This window comes from Mytilus edulis, chromosome 13 (genome assembly GCF_963676685.1).
Source record: "Mytilus edulis chromosome 13, xbMytEdul2.2, whole genome shotgun sequence".
Taxonomy (NCBI): domain Eukaryota; kingdom Metazoa; phylum Mollusca; class Bivalvia; order Mytilida; family Mytilidae; genus Mytilus; species Mytilus edulis.
In genome coordinates, this window is record NC_092356.1 from 60,318,011 (window position 1) to 60,338,368 (window position 20,358).

Here is a 20,358-nt window from a genome sequence, read left to right on the forward strand (position 1 = left end):
AGTTATGCTCTCTGTGTTCCATATCGCAGAGACAGAACTTGGGAATGTTACCAGTAAATAAACACGTGCATATTGTTTACATTGAAATCTGTGGTAACCTTTCATTCGAGGTAGGGGTAGTTAAGAAAATTAGTGTAAGTTTAAACTCAGAGAAGTTCAGGGCATATAAACGTTGAAAATATGCCGCACAGCCCTATATTTTGACCTTTGAAAACAATTGTGGTGCATATGAACTTTCAATTCTAGGATAAGATTTTTTTCAAAACTTCATAGTAAAAGTGGTACAGTTTTAGCCGTAAAAGGAGTTCCTATGGGAAATTGCATTGTCAATATGTACAGAAATGCAACCTATAGATAGAGATAATTGTAAGCAGTAACAATGTTTAGTAAAGTAAGATCTACAAACACATCACCATCACCAAAACACAATTTTGTCATGAATCCATTTGTGTCCATTGTTTAATATTCACATAGACCAAGGTGAGCGACACAGGCTCTTTAGAGCCTCTAGTTTCATGTGATATGGAGTAAATGAATTCTGACAGGTAAAACGTGAACTTACAAGACTAAGTTTGGTTATTAGTTCACTTTTTACCTGTCAGATTTCATTTCCTACATCACATGGAAATTGGAATAGTCCCGGTGTATTTATTATCGATCTTAATAAAGGCAACAGTAGCATACCTCTGTTCGAAAGTTATAAATCACCTGAGATAAAAACAAACCCGGGTACAAATTAAAAGCGTAGGGAAACACATCAAATATAAGAGGAAATCAACGAAACAACAGAAACACTCAAGTGCAATAATAAACCAAACGACAATGCAACGCACACAGAAACGAACAATAAGATAACAGTAGCCATTTTCCTGACTTGGTACCTTACAATTTAAGAAAAAATGGTGCGTTGAACCTAGTGTTGTGGCTAGCCAAACTTCCCGCTTTTGTGGCAATGTTAAGTATAACACTAACATGACAACAGTACAAGATAGGAATACAATACACATAAATAAAAGAACATTCAGGACAGAGAAATACACAAATTTACAATACAATAAACATAACGACATGCTAATAGGGATTAAAATTATAGGCTTATAATTCAATCCGCTAGTCGCTTGTTTCGTCTACATACGACTCATCAGTGAACTTCATGTAAAAATAGTAAAGAAAGCCAAACAAAGTTGAAGAGCATTGATGACCCAAAATTACAAAAAGTTGTGCCAAAAACGGACAAGGTTTTCTAGATCTTCCTGGGATAAGACAATTCCACTGTCATTGTCAATAATTATTTATGTTTGGGCAAAATAAGAACTACACTATTCAATGACATCCGAGACAAGTACAACATAGATTTAATTAAGCTACCAGCAAACATCAAATGCAAGCTAGTTTCTATTAGTCAATTTGTCTATTATCTGTAGTTGAAAGCCGGTGAAGTTGTCAAAACTCTGTAATTATCGAATGTCATGTGTAGACTAGTCTCTCGTCCTTAGTGAATGTAATATTGGATAGAATTGAATGTTTTTATGATTTTACCTTGTGTAAAAACTATAAACTAGAACTTTGGTTTTTATCATTTCACTTCTATCAACAAAAATTTGAATGAACCTCAACTTAGACACATGAGTTTTTTAATTAGTTGTTAGTTTTCAACTAGCTTTCCACTTTGTCTTCACCCGACTTGCCAATGTTGGTCGTCCGTTTGGCTGTGCAGTATGTATAAATACGCAGTCACGTCTGGTCAGAATGGGGGCATTAAATCCGATGCTTAGTTGTAGGGAGAATGCAACTCTTTGAGGAGTTCGTAGTTGGTCTACTGAAAGGCAGAATGTCTGCTCCTATCCATGAATCCCTCATTTTCCAATGCATGTCATTTTTTGAATTTCGATACCTTCGTTCTGGACGACACCTATTTCAGGACCTCGCTCCAAATTGTATTTATTGTAAAAAAAAAATTCAGCGGTCCTAAACTTGCATAAATAATTGACAAAAAACAATCAATCAACTGGTTTCTAGTAACTTTGAGTACTCTCAAATCTGCGTGTAATAACCACAATTATTCAAAATTCCTAAGCAGATACGGATTTTACAGTAGAGGATATAAAGAAATACGAATTTCTTGAATTTTTTTAGGCATCGACTATGTCTGTATGTGTTTTTGTTGCTAGTCTTAAGGTTTAAGATTCAAAAGATTGATGGTTGATGTCTAGCCAAAAGGATAGTTCTATTATATAGAAGTATCAGTGTTTACGTGCCTATTTTTTAATGAAGGATCGTCAATATGTACTATTAATTAAGTTAAACGTATAAATCAATCAGAACGGAATAGATATGATAATACCAAACAGGGTGTTCTGCTTAATTAAAGGGATAAGCTGATTTACGCTGGCCAATGCATATTGTTGATATTTTTTTTTTTACATTACGGATTGTACTACGTTATTTAATTCACCAGTCAGATGTTATGGTACATTTTTCATAATTCTTCGAACTTTTCATCATGTATATTATAATTATCATGATTAAATAACCAGTAAATTTAATATTTTTGTACATGAAATTGTGCAGCTAAAACGCAGAAAACCGTGTTCCGTCGTGGGGCTTCGCCCTGGACCTGCGGGGCCTTCAACAGCTCTCAGGCCCCCTGCCGATTGGTGCATACAGTTGACTGAATACATAGCTACGGCCCTGTCTATCTCTATTTAGAACTGTTTTACAATCAGACAATCTGTGATCAACTGATATCGTACCTTACAAAATTCTTTTCTAAATTTGAACTATTTTTTTTTATTCATTCTTTTTTTCAAATAATGGAAACACAATTTACATTGCATCTTAAGCCTATTTGGCTGGCTGAAAACTACTTGGCTGTATATTTGAATGTATTTGTTTGAAACAATTCAGGTTGCACTTGTGTATTAAAATATTTATTCACTCATTCGTTCATTCATTCATTCAGTAAGAAAGCTATGCCTTTAATAACAAATGTTTTGAGAACAACTTTTGATTGGTACATAATGTTTGGAAACGTTCATAATAATGAAAAAAGAATCATACCAAATAATTGTAAAGTCATAACCTTTGGGGGTCTTTTCATTAACAGTATTTAGTTTGCGAAAACAACGCTCGAGTACAACCAAAAACAATAAGTTGATTTTAGACAACAGCCGTAATAAAAATCTAATCTCTGTACATTGTAAAATGACGAAAAGGTAAAAAACATCGACGAGTTGTTTACTGGAAGTAAACAGTTCAAAAAGTAAAACTAGGACAAATTATAGAATTTTCTTCAGAAAAAAAAATATGTACATAGATTTTATAATGCAAACTAGCCATTTGATTATCTTAAACGTGTCCATCATTATTTTTAATTTGAAGTTTCATATGACCTTTATGATCACCAAATTTGTTTTGTTTTTGCGATTTTCATGTAGTTCATTCTTTCTGTAATTTTCCAGTAGGCTATGATTTGGATTTTAAATACACAACATTTTAACATGTTTTTATTCTTATACATCCTTGGTTTTCAAGTGTTTGTATGTATTATATCCGGATGAAGGTAAATCTAAAATAGAATTTCGTCCGACGCCTCACACTTTAAAAGTTTTATTTGTATCTTCTGATTTTTCAGAAATATAAATCAGCTGGACTTTTTGTTTGGTTTTATCTTATTGATGGTCTGTTTTAACTATTTGTTCAAAATATAATTATATTAAATCTCCAACATTACCTAGTCCATAATTCGTTACACGTACCACACACAACTCTAATTAAGTACGACAAGGTCATATATTGAACATTCCTATATGCTTTTTTAATCTTTTATGACGTTAGATTATACAACAGAGATGTAGGTACTTTAACATGGGGAAATTCATGACAGAATGTTTAGGTGCAAAAGATTTTTGTCTGTAATGAAAGTTTTCATTTGAAAGATATCTATATATACTAGAATAAGCGTTATCTTCTATTGTATTTTTGTATTTGCAAATGAGCTTTGTCTAATGGCTTTAATGGTCTTGAATCTTTAGTGTATAAATAGTTATCAAAGGTACCAGGATTATAATTAAATACGCCAGTCGCGCGTTTCGTCTACATAAGACTCATCAGTGACGCTCAGATCAAAATACTTGTAAAGCCAAACAAGTACAAAGTTGAAGAGCATTGAGAACCCGAAATTCCAAAAAGTTATGCCAAATACGGCTAAGGTAAGAAAAATTTAAGTTTTGTCAAAAGAGAACTGACGGTAGGTCATTTGACTCTGGCCATGATAAGAATTCATTAAATGAACCTGAGTTAAATATAACAGGTAGGCACTCACTACTGAAAGCCCGAGCCTGATATTAAAATGATCTACTGTTCTTGCCTAGAGGTTTACTGGTATGAATACTGGTTTGCTGCATAGGAGATCAAACTTAAAAGTAAAAGAAGAAACAATGAATTTAACTTTGATTTCCAAGCATTTACAGAATTTCGATTCCGTTTGAAATTGATTACAAGTAAATTGACAGTCAAAAGACTATTGCTAATTTTTTGCATTATATCTACCAAATATCATCTTTAAATCAACATTGATTACAACCCGCTAATCGTCGACTGTTCATTGAAGTTCTTTGCTGCGATTTGGCTATTCAGTTCTACTTCGCGAAATAACATACATCAAATTATAAGTTTATAGTGAATTTATTATTTCAGAAACGACTGTTGGGAAAGGCCAGTAAAAAGATTAACAAAGCCCATGCATGACAAAATGTAAAACAATTCGAACAAAAAAAACAACGGTCATATTAATGTTAACAATTGAATAACGAAACATAAATATGAAATTTCAGGTTTATAACGCCATTTTGAGAAAAAAACGTCTACGTGCGTTAATCGTTTGGTCGATTAAATCTGCGTATATTTTTGTTTTACAGTCTTAAAAATGTGTATAGTTACCCGGATTTTTTGTTGTATTCTTTTTTATTGTGCTATACATTGTACATAATATTTTCGTTTTAACATTTATTAAATACCAATGATGCCATAATTTTGAGTTATAACCAATTTCGTTTTTATATGCGTGTATTTTTCATTATAATCAACGATTTGATATTAGATATTGAAGTGACATATGAAGCTGCCAATTACCGTAAATCATTTTATTATATATATACGCAAATCAGTTAAATGGCAATATATTGAGTTATAAATTTTACAAAATATTATTTCGTTATGCATTCTTTACTGAACAGGAAACCCATACATAATGTTTCGAATTTTGTCGATCAATTAAAAAAATTAAAAAACCTTAAAAATGCAGTGCAATTTTGTTTATCAAATCAATAATAATTCACGTTTATCAAATCAGAAAATATTTTCTTTTATCAAATTCTCAATTACTACATTATGTACTTCCAAGAAGAGTCATATCATATTTATGAAAAATGTCGTTATGGTAATTGATAGTTGTTGTGTTTTCATAAAGTAGTTGTATAAGTTATCGTATACATAAAATATTGTTTTTATTAAGTTTTACACACAATATGCGATAATTATTCTTTATTTACAAGAACATAAAGGGTCTATATAACAGGGAAGTACATGGGCAATCTCACGGATTTAAGACATTTTGCAACCAGAGAATGTTTATATGTCTTCGTATAATTTAAACATATATAAGTAACTTTTATACTTTCAAAGATACAACAAATTTATAAGTAAGAACTAAGAAGTACAAGATACACGTTAATACAGCAAAAAAAAGAAAAAAAACGAAAAGTAAAATCACAAAAATACTGAACTCAGATGAAAATCAAATCGGAAAGTCCCTAATTACATCACAAAATTAAATGAACAGACCCATCAAAAACGAATGCACAACAACTCTAATATTCCTGACTTTGTACAGGCATTTTCATATGTAGAAAATGGTGGATTTAATGATTGGATGTTTAATTGCCTGCAGTTCTCAAGAACGTGTCCAACCATCTTTCTTTTAACAATTGATATAACATAGCCAATAATATTTCCGTTTTGTTGATTATAAAGTATAGGGTGTCACTAAATTAATGTTTTCTGTATAGATCATGCAAGCGTCAATGAAATAACTAATTATAAAAAAATAGAAAAATAAGATTTTGAGACCGACATCACGATCGCTAGCTTTTCGGTTATTTATCCACTTTGTTCAGGCTATTCAACGATTCTTTCAAAAAAAAATCGGTGACACCTTATAAACCTCGTATCAATAAAACGGACATTTTAGTCACAATATCATAAAAAATATTAATTTTGATTAAAATTGACGGACATTTTATACGATATTTACGTTCATTTTTAGGCGTTTGTTCTACAATTTTTCGGATATTTTATTTACTTTTTCTCTAAAAGTACAAAAATAAAATATAAAGATTTGCGATGTTCATGTGCAATTGTTCATTCTCTACTTGCGTGCAAAATTTCATACAATTTGTATATGTACCTATGCACAGTATAGTCACATCAAGCCAAGCCTAAACTTGTGTGCGAAATACCGATTTGAATTAAGTGACTGCATATGACATCATACTTTCAATAGTTATATCAATATTAGTCTCCGTGAAATCCGAGTCCTCGCTGCAGACATGCGCTTAGCGAGGAAAAAAATGTACAATACCTAAAAAGGTTGTCTATCTTGAAAACGTACAATTATATGTGGATATTACCAAATGAACTTCTAATGTCAAGGTCAAAATTGGACACTGATCACTATTGATGTTTTATCTATGCCGACGTCACACATTGGACGTATATACTGACGTGCACCAGTTACACAGAAAATATTAACAAAGCCCGCATACGTACGGTGCACGCAAGAAGATCGCTAAGCAATCAGTAGACGCTCGTTGAATAAGTATGATGTATGCGAAATGCAAACATATACGCTAGGTGAACGATTTAAATCCAGAAAATTTTAATGCAGCATACAAATTTTCATCTAGCTATATATACCTGTTTGCTACAAGCACTTAATACATACAGTACGCGTTGGAAAAAGCTACAGATAAGTTTGAGACACATTTAGTGCGCGTTGAATATGCCTCCAGATCGTTTCACTTTTACTTGGACGTTTACTAGGAGTAATGCAGGACGTGTTTGTGACATACGCAAGGCGTAGTTTTCTCGCTTTGTGAACGTATTCTAGCAGTCACCAAAACTTGCTCTGAAATTTATATAGTGACATATGTCCGTCATTTTACATGACCATGTGTATCCAGTACAAACAATTTAATTTAGATTCAAAATGGGGAATGTGTCAAAGAGACAACAACCCGACTTAAGAGCAGATAACATCCGAAAGACACCTGTGGATCTTCACTGCAGCAAGAAAATCCCATATCCGGAGGTGGGCCTCATCTGGCTTCTAGATACAAATATGTACTAGTTCAGTGAAACACCACATAATTACATGTCACAGACACGCCGAAAGCACAGATAATCGTTCCAGGTACGACCGGGACGCGTCTCCAATATGTCCTTTGCAAGACAAACGTCAGACATACGTCAACATATGATACTTGAACGCCCTATTAACGCGTTTGTTCCCTTCTCGTACGCCCTAAACATGCTTAAAGCTCGTTGTGCACATGATACATACATGATCGACAAGTTGAATGCGTCCAGGATTAATAGCGTATTGTCAGCGTACATTGTTTTTTCACCACGCCAGGCGTACGTCGGTGCTATATGCTGACGTATCACGCCGGTAATATTTAGAATTAATTAAGGTGAATCAATTTGATTTTAATTTTTAGTCAAGTTTGTAATGTTTAACAAAATAACTCTGCTAAATATCTTTCTGTTTTGTTAAAAACAAAAATTCAGCAAGTAGTTTTGTTTTGTCTTTGCCATTAATTAGTGTTTATTACAGAAAACCATTAAATCTTTTCTGTTTAGGTTCACTATAATCACTCCAAAGACGATTTTGTGTGTATCGATTCAAAAATGGAGTGATATATGTGTCGAAGATGGTATATATAATTTTATCACATATTTGTTATGAATACCTTAGGTTTTGCATATGCAATAACCTCAAAATTGCCCGGGGCAAAAAGGAGTATATTGATATTGTGCCCAGATTCCAAACGACGTCACGTCATTGCTTCCTTAACGACACTTTTGTGAAACATGTGTAAGATTTTACCTGTTATGTTTCATTAAAATGTTATGATTGCAATTTGTTTTCTCTTTTCTGCAGAACTTAAATATGTGATAATTAGATCATAACATGTCTTTTCCATATTGGACCTGGGATCATCCCTCGTCCCATATCGGCCCTCAGCTAAAGCCTCGTGGCCGATATGGGAGTCTCGGGATGATACCAGGGCCAATATGGAAAAGGGCAAGTTATAATCTATACATACACTTTATGCATAATACACGAAGAAAATCATAGTCTTTAAATGGATAAAAAAAATTAGATCAACTCTCACATGAATGAAATTAACATGCTAGAATAATTTTAGTTCTTATCCAAGTATTTCAGTAGGAACAGTGTCTCTCAACTACATTAAATTTTGTTTCATGACACACTAAGTGGTGGTTATTGAAAATGTGTAACGAGATATGAAAATAAAATAAAGGTAATATGGAAAGAAACATTACAATGTGCAAATTATCACTTAATCAATGCATACAAATGATTGGTGTAAAAGCAAACTGCAATCTCTAATGCTGCATATGACGCACACTGTTGAAAAAGCACTTACAAATAAAAAGAAAGGCAAACAATACCAAAGGAAGACAAAAATGACGAAAAAGCAGAACACAAACCTATAGACTTGTAACCAAACACTGGAGTACATTATTGTGGTGGGTTTTTTTCTACTAAAGGAATACGTATAACACGTTTATTTCTACATGTTACTGATTGATTGGTAAACAAACCATTATTAACTAAATGTTAAGATTGTGAGTCAATAACTCGGTTAGCACATTAATGACATCTACAAAAAAGTACTTCAGTTGACATGAAATATAATGATTTTTTTCTGTAAATTTAATGTTTATCAAAAGTTGAAATATTAATAACACGATAGGATTTTTCTTATCCCCATGTATAGATTGCCTTAATCGTATTTGACACATCGTTTTTGAAATTTGTTGAATATAATTGACTTTGCAATTGTTTTAATTGATCACCATTCCCGAGTCTTATGTAGACACAAGTCCGGTTTCATTGTCAGTTTGTAGCTTTGATGCATTTTTGACACAGGTAACGAAAGTAGTTTTAGTACCATGGTCTAGATAAGAGCAAAATTCCATTCATTTAACAATTGTTCAAAAATATCATCATTGGATGCATTTTTAACAATTTTTTTCGTAGGGAACTTAAATCCGACAATATTTCAAAACAAAACTACGATAAAGTTGTTTTGATCGGGCAAATCTTATGACAAGGTTGTTATGATGAGGCAATGTTATGACAGCATACGAACAATGATATGGTATCAATATCATTAAGTATGATTAATAAAAACTATGATGACAAAGTGGAGCAAACTCCGGACAGTTAATGTAGTTTACAAGGCATAACGACAGTGTTTTTACTAACGTGAAGCTTTTGATACAGTGTGGAGGGTGGGACTATGGCAAAAATTATTTAAATATAACATTGGTGGGAAAATGTTTCAAGTTATATTGAGCATTTATACGGATATTAAGTCTTAAAAATGGAGAACTAAAAACAGATTTTTTTCCGTGTAAGGTAGGTGAAAGACAGGGAGAAAAAATGTCACCTTTTCTCTTTGTCTAATACCTGAATGACTTGGAGGAATATCTGGATGAAAACTCTGTTGAAAGTCTAACATTTATGAATGACAAATTTAGAAAGAATCTTGATTTGTATATCAAGTTATTTATTCTTCTGTACGCCGACGACACTATTATTTTTGCAGAGTCGGCAGAAGGGTTGCAAAAGGCTCTGAATGTTTTTGAGCAATATTGTTTTGAGCGGAAACTCACTATGAATGTATCAAAAACTAAGATTGTAATTTTTTCAAAGAGAAAGTTTAATAAGAATGTTACTTTTAAACTATGTAATGAAATTATTGAAATTAAAGAATCATATGTTTATCTTGGTCTGCTGTTTAATAACAACGGAAACTTCTTTCAAGCTCGAAAAAAACTAGTAGACCAAGCTCAAAAAACACTTTATGCTCTATATAAAAAGATACAAAATATCTCACTCCCGATTGATTTACAGTTAAAATTATTTGATGCATTGGTGGTTCCTATTTTGACCTATTCCTCGGAAATATGGGGGTTTAAAAATACAAATAATACTGAAAAATTACATCTACAGTTTTGTAAGCGCATTTTGGGGGTGCGATCCTCTACGCCAAATTTTATGGTGTATGGAGAACTTGGAAGATTTCCACTTGAACTGCAGATCAAGTTAAAAATGGTATGTTTTTAGCACAAGTTTGCAACAAGCGATAAAAGATTATCGGGTAAACTGTACAAGTTACTTTGGTACATGCATGAGCATGAAGGTTATAATTTCAAATGGTTTAACTATGTAATATCCGTGTTTAATTACTGTGGCTTTTGTGAAGTATATAATATTTCGGAGCAAGTTGATTATAATTATATTAAAAATAATGTGAGGCAGCTTCTCCAGGACCAGTTTATTCAAAAATGGTTCTCTGATATAAATAACTCATCAAGGGGGAATTTTATTTACACTTTAAAGAAGAGTTTTGCTTAGAACCATATCTGTTAAAATTGAGGCGGGGTCATAGAGTTAACATATGTAAACTAAGGGTATGTAATACAAAGTTTCCCATTGAAACAGGAAGATGGAGAAATGTACCACGAAATGAGAGACTTTGTCCACTTTGTAAAGCTGGTCTTGGGGATGTGTACCACTATATATGTATATGTACCAATTGTGAAGTTAAAGATTTAAGGGGGAAGTTCATACCTCTATATTATTCAAAATATCCAAATGTTAAAAAGGTACTGGGTATGCTTAAATATTGTAATAATCATGTGCTGTCTAAGCTGTCAATTTTTATTCAAAAGGTAGAAAAGATGCTTGTTTGATTTAAAATTGCAATAAACAAAGATTTATTTCTGAAGATGTATACATGTAATATAAAAATGTATACTGAATGTATTATGAAATATGTTGTGATTTATATTGTGTATAATATGCTCCTGTTACGCAGTCTTCTGCGGCTGAGTTTTCTATAATAAACTATGGAACTATGAAATTCAGAAAGTGATGTGAATAGCGAACTAAGTATTAGAACAACATTTTTTATAAAGCAAACATCTATTATCATTATCATAAAAGCCTTTCAAAAATTATTTTAAGATTGGTGCATACATATCAAATGTTTTAAGTGCTTTCTTGGTAATCTGTGAGTCTTCATTTTTTAATATGGTAACTGGTGAGACTCTAATAAAACATCGAATGTAAATCTATCATCTATGACGATAGTGTTAATATCGAACAATTTCTATAAAACCAAATGAGAGATGCTTAAAAAAATACCGATCGGAATCTCTGTCTAAAATGCTTAATAACAACATTGCAAATTATTTAAACAAGTGCTTGATTTGATCGTGAATCTAACTAAAGTTTATTACATTTTCCTTATATATTGTCAGATTTTATTGTGATGACCGTCACAAAATTTAACGCCTTTTAGTTTTTAAAATCTAATTTTGACATTATGGAGTTTTAAATTACTTACAACTTACGTAAAATCTATCTACTTCGGAATAATGCATTATAATAGACTTGAATCGAAGCTAGTTTCAATATGTTTTTGAGGAAGAGAAATGCATTAATATCAATTTAAGGAAATGGAATACATAGATTTCAAACACGCAAACTACATAACTAACTATTATTCCATTTACTGCTGATCAATAACATGTAAATGATCGGCAGTAAACTAAATGTCCTTCAGAGGGTTCCTAACATGTAACCGATCGGCAGTAACTGAAATGTCCTTAAGAGAGTCTCTAAATTACTTTCATTTGTATATGGTTTAAGGTTAAACAATTATTATATCTTATTCTTTGTTATCGATGACATCTAACAAAATCTGTTCTTTTTAATCTTTGTCCTTGTTTAAATCAACATACAACTTTAGTTAAATCTTTGATCTCTCTCTCTCTCTCTCTCTCTCTCTCTCTCTCTCTCTCTCTCTCTCTCTCTCTCTCTCTCTCTCTCTCTCTCTCTCTCTCTCTCTCTCTCTCTCTCTCTTTACATCAGAATGTTTACTTTTTAAAGTTCGGTGTGGATGATAGATGTTTGAAATAAACTAGAATTAGCATTTCGCTCGGATCCAAAAAGTTTTAAAAAAGACCAAATAAATTACGAAGTAAAAGAGCAGTACGGACCCCAGATTTAAAAATGTTTTCCAAATTTAGCTTGGGTTATTTATTCCTAGGGTAAAATCGCTACGTATTTCGAAATTTGTTAACAGTTGATAAATTTTTAATTTTATATACATCCCTGTTCCGTGTTTAAGACTACATATTATCTTCTACATGTCATTTGGTTATTGTTTGTCGATGTACTGGTTTTTTTTATCTTATTTTATTCACATAGAATTCTTTAGTGCACCAAGCAAGGGGGACGAAAGATACCAGAGGGACAGTCAAACTCAGCAATCGAAAATTAACTGACAAGGCCGTGGCTAAAAATGAAAAAGACAATTTATGGTAAATTACGAGTTACGGTCAAATAATTAAAAAAATGTATAAAGAGCTGCCGTCAACTATAGAGATTATAAAAAGCAAACCCAAATGATGATGAAATAACGATACAAATTTGAAGGCACACGATGTCCATTTCGAGACTCGTCAGTGATTCTCTACTTTAACAGCTGTGAAAACTAGAACCCCATCTAGTTCAGTTAAAAAACCAAGGTGGATGCTTCCGTTTTTTGTTTTTTTTTTTCTTAGCAAATAAGAAATAAATAATCCGAATATTACGGAGCCCTGTTGGTCTCACACAAATTATAAAGTGTCTTTTAAAGTCCTGCGCTGAAGATGTGTAAAGTCTAGCGCTGGAGATGTAAAGTCTAGCGCTAGAGATGTAAAGTCTAGCGCTGGAGAGGAAAGTCTAGCGCTGAAGATGTAAAGTATAGTGCTAAAGATGTTAAGTCAAGCGCTCGAGATGTAAAGTCTAGCGCTGGAGATGTGCAAAGTTTTGTGCTGGAGAATTAATGTCAAGCGCCATAGATGTCCAGTTATGCGCTCGAGTTTTAAAATTAAAGACTTAACATCTCCAGCGCTTGACTTTACATCTCCAGCGCTTGACTTTACATCTTCAGCGCTAGACTTTACATTTCGAGCGCTTGACTTTACATCTCCAGCGCTTGACTTTACATCTCCAGCACTTGACTTTACATATCCAGCGCCAGACTTTACATCTCCATCGCTTTATTTTACATCTCCAGCGCTTGACTTTACATCTCCAGCGCTTGACGTTACATCTCCAGCGCTTGATTTTACATCTCCAGCGCTTAATTTTACATCTTCAGCGCTAGACTTTACATCTCCAGCGCTTGATTTTACATCTCCAGCGCTTGACTTTACATCTCCAGCGCTAGACTTTGCATATCTCCAGCACTAGATTTTACACATCTCCAGCGCTAGACTTTACATCCCCAACGCTAGATTTTACATCTTCAGCGCTTGACTTTTCATCTCCAGCGCTAGACTTTAGATCTCAAGCGCTGGACTTTACATCTCCAGCGCTAGACTTTACATCTCTAGCGCTAGACTTTACATCTCCAACGATAGACTTTACACATCTTCAGCGCAGGACTTTAAAAGACACTTAATAATCTGTGTGAGACCAACAGGGCTCCGTAGAATATGAATGGTACATTGTACAATGATAATTGTTTAATGCATGTTAAGAACGAAAACAAATAACAGTTATTAATCATATCCAGAAATGGGGTGATACATGTTGTGCAAATACTCTATTAATATTGTAGTTTTTGATTTGATTATGATCATCTTGCATTTTTAGTTTACATGTCATTTGATCAGTAATATAAAAAGGGAGACAACTCTTATATTATATTATAATTTTTAAACGATAGAAAAAAAATATCTTGCTAAACAAATTAGATCTTTTTCAAGAAACTGGAATAAAATGAACCATAGTATCTCTAATTTTCTTAGACTGTTATCTCATATTATATTGTAAATTATATTAAGTCAAAAGCCACTAAGAGCTTGTGCTGTACATGAAAATAAATGTTTTCTTATCTTATCTTGTCTTTCTTTCTTTCTTCTCTTTGTTTATTTTTTCCATACATTTTTTTTATCGTAATAAGCCGAGTTTTTAGAAATATCTGTCATGAATACAATTTGTCCGTTCTGCAATGTTAGAATTAAATAACAAACGATAATCGGATAAGTGAATGAAACTTATACAGACATTCCTTCTCAAAGTGAATGAGTGAAGTAAAAATCATTATCAGTAGTACACTAACTTAATATATTCGTGATTTTATTACTTTACTAAAAAGAATAAAAATGCAACAGCAATTGAAAGTACAGTATGTTTATTTGATTTTATAAATATGAAAATTACTTACCAATTACTGTTGCCATTTCAAAATCTTTCGTTTTTTTAGAAATATTGAGCATCTGAAAACTCAAAAATTATATGATCTACTTTACGCAATCCAAAAACAAGTTGTGAAGTCGTCAAATTGCTTCTAACGACACAAAATTCGATTTCCGGCAGATAGTCAATTTCCCTGCCTATAATCAGCTGATTTCAATGAAGCCTGTCGCGTCCTTTCAAATCTATTGGCTTCACATAAAGTTGTAGTGTCAGAGTCAATGTACATCTAAATATTGATATAATTCTGTAGAAATTGGTAAATTAAATATAACTTATATTTATCCCGTTTTCTTCGACATTGTTAATTCCATCATGTCGTTGAGTAATTTACACGATGCCAAAATAACTTAAATATAAATTAGAATGTCACACCAAATTACTGCAAAATATTTATATCTAATTTACCTTTTCTGTTCAATTAATTATTATATTATGTTTCAGACAACAAAGTTTTGAAACTAAAAGCAGGATGCCAGTTAATTACAGATGGTCAGAGAACTTGCTAAAACAGGAAAGAGAAATTTAAGAATACAAATTTTACAGTTAAACATTAATGATTTATGACTTCGTATATCTGGAATCAGAATACTGTAGTGCATCCATCGTTATAATTTATTTACATTTATTATATAATCAGTAGCTGTGCAATAGTTAAAAAATATAATATTTAACAGTCAGTAGATATCTTGAATAACACTTTTAAAATCTTAAAATAAATACCAGGATGATAATTTTGAACGTCAGATACAAGATTTGTCTAAAGAAAGACCCACTTATGACGATCGAAAAAAAATAAACACATTTAACATTTCACAAAACCGTATCATGATTTATGAATTCCAACTTATAAGATTGATTGATTTTTAGTTGTTAAACACTCAGTGGCAAATACTTCATGCATGTTCAACACGATCACCGGATTAGATCATACAATAATAAGATCGTGTCTTATATAATACAAGGCAGAATCAGTAGACATTCAAAAGATACTCATAATATACCTTACTCATCTGAAACTGTTTAATTCTACATATTCGATATTTTCTAACAAAGGATTATTCTTTGATAAAAATTTTATATTCGTAGTATTAATAGAATTGTTCTCACTTCGTATAAAAGGCTTTATGCAAATAAAACACCATACTTACCATGATATCAACCCTTGCAATGTAAATTGATAAATGTTTATGTTACAAGTTTGTACAATTAAATGAAAAGTTTTGAATGTTGTTTTATTGATGTATTTTAGATTTTTTTTCCTTTTTTGTATTGTTATTTGACTGTTAAATGCTGATTTGTCTATGTCAAGTTTGACTCTGTCATGTCTGTGGATGTTGCTAAATACAGGTATATACTTGTATCCGTAAAAGGGGACAAAAGATACCAGAGGGACAGTCAAACTCATAGATCAAAAATAAACTGACAACGTCATGGCTAAAAATGAAAAAGACAAACAGACAAATAATAGTACACTTGACACAACATAGAAAACTAAAGACTAAGCATCACAAACCCCACCAAACAATGGGGGTGGTCGCAGGTGGCCCAGAAGGGTAATCAGATCCTGTTCTATAGTGGCACCCGTCGTGTTGGAATAGTAATTACAAACCCGGTAAATGATCTAATTCGGTTGGTCACATTTATGAAAAATGAAGGAAATGGTAGTATCGACGTACGGAAAATATCCGATATGATCTGTCGAACGGTTATTACATAACGGTCAACCAACTTGCCAAAGTATACGCTAAACTTTGCTTTATTAAATTCAATATACTTATTATAGTATGATAAAGCACATATCCCTCAGGCAACATTGTTATAGACATTGTTTAAATGTTCTAATTATGTTTGTGACCACCAATCGCATTTGAACAATGTCATTGACCTATGCTAGCAAGGAGTTCTAGTTGAAAAGGGACTTGTAAAATTCTAACAAAATTTGCTTTCGGCAAATCACAGGACGAGGAAAGAACACTACAATTCATTTGAGTATGATATTATATTTTACGTTTTTGAAAAGCAGTTGACACATAAAAAACACTACTTGATTACAAACACCCAATACCTTTGCCAAAAACCAAAATTTGACACAACATATGTAATGAGCTATATAAATCCCATCCTAAACCGTAGTTTTGAGGGTCCTCCAGAAAGCTAAGCAGATCATCATCTACTTTTGATACCTCTCTGTGCACGCTACAGTTGCAACTCGATGATATATAAATCATAAGAGTCATCAGCTGAATACAGAAAAAGTTTTTGGCATTTTCATATAAAATAGATATAAGAAAATATGGTTTGAGTGCCAATTGAGACTACCTTCCTTCCAAGTCACAATTTGTAAAAGTAAATAATTATAGGTCAAAGTAAGGTCATCAACATGGCAAAACAGACTTGAAAAATCTAAGACGTGGATATTTACACTGTTAAGTGATTGAGACAGACGTAACATGCAAACCAAACCGAAAAATATCTTGATGTTACCCTACTTACTTTTTCCGAATAAAATTGAAAATGGAAATTGGGAATGTGTCAAAGAGACAACAACCCGAATGCCTATCAAATAGGAAAATACAAAGCAATTTAACAAACTGCATTTGGAGGAATACATAACATATTGGTTGACATTTTTAAAAGCAAATGCACAAAGTTTACTTAAAAGACAAATCATGTCCAGATTAACTTAATATGTCACTAAAATTTATCCATAAACAAATTTGCTGAAAGTCAAATCAATCTCAAAAGAGACCAATTCTCATTTTTCATCTCCATACATTTGTATTTTAATTCCTTACGGTAATCATCATCTCAAACTGTTTTCCACTATTTTTACGGTAACCTTCATTGGAGGGGATGATACGATTCGAGGTCAAATGGCGTATATTTTTCGTAACCGGTTCAATATATTCCTGTATATTATTACGTTCTAATTACTAGAACATATATCACAACACTGTTAAAGACAAGGGCATAATAATTAAACTATGGATTCATTGTTAAAAAAGGAATATTCGAAACACTGCTCATTAATGTTACATTTCTTACCTAGTTTTCTAATTAGAACCAAACTGTAACTATAACTACGTATTTGGTTTTCTATGGTGTTTTTGACTCTTCACATATTTTAAGATTGGTGGCATTCATAAATTGTCTAGATTAGTAAGTGGTAATTTTTACAGCTCGAAAGACATAATGGGAACTGCAAATGTCATAATAGTTAAACTATATTTATATAAGTTTGTTGATTGCGGTTATGATTTTTTCCATGCTAATTAATTTTCTTAAATGACCGTTAAGTGAAAATAAACAAAACGGAATATTATAAATGAAAACATCTGAATTTGTATCCCAAATTGGAAATAAAGCCATATGCAAACTAACGGTATCCTGGAATATAAGCATTGTTATTGCTTAATGACGTTCAAGACTCATAAGTCAAACTGAAAATGTCATTAGATCGCGACCGTTTCTGCGAACCAAAATAGACCAGGAAGATAAACACATTTGCCCTTGGGAAGAAATCAGAAATGTGAAAAACAAAAGACTCGAATCAGAATGAATCAGTAACATTGATTGTAGTGTCATTCAGAAGTCAGATAAAAACATGCCTGAAGTTAACAATTTAATTTACGTACAAAAAAGTTGACGGAAAATTAAAAGTACAAAAATGAACATGTATGACAAAGTAGATATTTATAAATTTCATGCGATCTAGTTAGATTTAAACATATAAAAATTGGATATTTAAATCACCTGATGCAAATAATTTGAATTCCAATTTGTGTTTTTTTGTTCCACTAATACAGTAAATAATTACTCGGATGATGTGAACGTCCAGCACATTGTTAGCTAATCTGTATTCTAAAGCATAACCATCCCACGTTATTGCTTTATTGTGCTTTATACCATAATACTTGTTAATAATAGTTACTGCAGCATGCCCGTCAATCAAAACAGGGGTACTAACTGTCACAATCATGCACCACTGGGTCGATGCCACTGCTGGTGGACATTTCGTCCCCGAGGGTATCACCAACCCAGTAGTCAACATTTCGGTGTTGACATGAATATCAATAATGTGGTCGTTTTTATAACTTTCCTGCTTACAATACTTTGATTTTTTTCGAAAAACTACGGATTTTCTTATCCCAGGCAAAGATTACCTTAGCCGTATTTGGCACAACGTTTTGGAATTTTGATCCTCAATGCTCTTCAACTTTGTAATTGTTTGGCTTAATAAAAATTTTGATATGAGCGTCACTGATGAGTCTTATGTAGACGAAACGCGCGTCTGGCGTCCTAAATTATAATCCTGGTACCTTTGATAACTATGTACACCACTGAGTCGATGCCACTGCTGGTGGACGTTTCGTCCCCGAGGGTATCACCAACCCAGTAGTCAACATTTCGGTGTTGACATGAATATCAATAATGTGGTCGTTTTTATAAATTTCCTGCTTACAATACTTTGATTTTATTCCAAAAACTAAGGATTTTCTTATCCCAGGCAAAGATTACCTTAGCCGTATTTGGCACAACGTTTTGGAATTTTGATCCTCAATGCTCTTCAACTTTGTAATTGTTTGGCTTAATAAAAATTTTGATATGAGCGTCACTGATGAGTCTTATGTAGACGAAACGCGCGTCTGGCGTACTAAATTATAATCCTGGTACCTTTGATAACTATATTTGACCGATTATCACCGATTTGATTACAATTCTCATATTTGATTAATTACATATTAGGGAGCTACCATTTGAATTTTATGGGGGATGGGCTAGGATCAAAATGTTTGTCCTACATTTTTTTTTAGCTGTAATCTCTGTCTTTCCTTTTTATTTTTCACTCTGTTCGGTCCTGCCTTTTTTTTTTAATTTATCCGGCCTTTTTTTACCTAAATTATCGTCCTGACTTTTTTTTTGCAAGTGTCTCATCTTACTCGAAACTACTGTCCTGCCTATTTTTTTCAAATTTCATCCCCACCCCCACCCCCCCCCCCCCCCCACTCCCCTAGAAAAATCAAATGGCAGCTCCCTTACATGCTTAATTCAAATCATAGAAAGTCTAAAATAAATAATTTACAAGGCATGGTCTCGATAATATGTCTTATCGTTTTGTTTATATTTTAGTCTAAAAGCCATCTAATTTACTATCTTGTTGACCTCCCAATACTGCCGAATGTCATATAAGCGATATAAACATATATATATTTACAATTTTCTAGGTCTTTGTTATTTCATTGTATAGGTGAATAACGTATTTTCCATTCTAAATTTTATTTAATCACCTTTTAACTTGTATAACAGTGAGTTTTTGACATGAGTTACCTTTGATTCACGTTGAAAGTTGACATTCTTTTCCTTTTAATAATTGAACACGCACGTCATGCATTATCTATTTCTAACATTGGGGTAAATTGAAGTTCACATGAATAAGAATTTAATGAGATTGAAATAATCACTTCCCAGTGATTAATTCATCATCGACGTTTCTTATTTAAATTTGACAAAATTAAACCATACTGGCTCCTAAAAGCGAATCATTATTTTACTTTTCACTTTCAAAATTAATTGAAAAAAACAAAAAAAACATATTTCATTTTTTTCTCGTAGCTCGCTAAAGTGGCCTTTTAAGCGGGTTATGCCATTACACTTTATATTTTACGATAATCATCGCTTTTAAGCGTGATAGCACATCAAAATTTAATTAATGAAAATTAACCTTT

General features: G+C 32.4%; 1 protein-coding gene and 1 long non-coding RNA gene across 2 annotated transcripts in view; one reads left to right on the forward strand and one right to left on the reverse strand.

Annotated features, from left to right (window-relative positions):
* Positions 1 to 14,926, reverse strand: part of LOC139501749 (G-protein coupled receptor dmsr-1-like) — a 50,890-nt gene extending 35,964 nt beyond the window's left edge. Inside the window, exon 1 of the mRNA XM_071290892.1 lies at positions 14,601 to 14,926. The gene's annotated coding sequence lies outside the window, so the exon portion shown is untranslated. The remainder of the gene's footprint in view (positions 1 to 14,600) is intronic.
* Positions 1 to 20,358, forward strand: part of LOC139501751 (uncharacterized) — a 114,861-nt gene that overhangs the window by 1,250 nt on the left and 93,253 nt on the right. The window contains exon 2 of the long non-coding RNA XR_011658646.1: positions 355 to 510. This is a non-coding gene — a long non-coding RNA (uncharacterized lncRNA). The remainder of the gene's footprint in view (positions 1 to 354; positions 511 to 20,358) is intronic.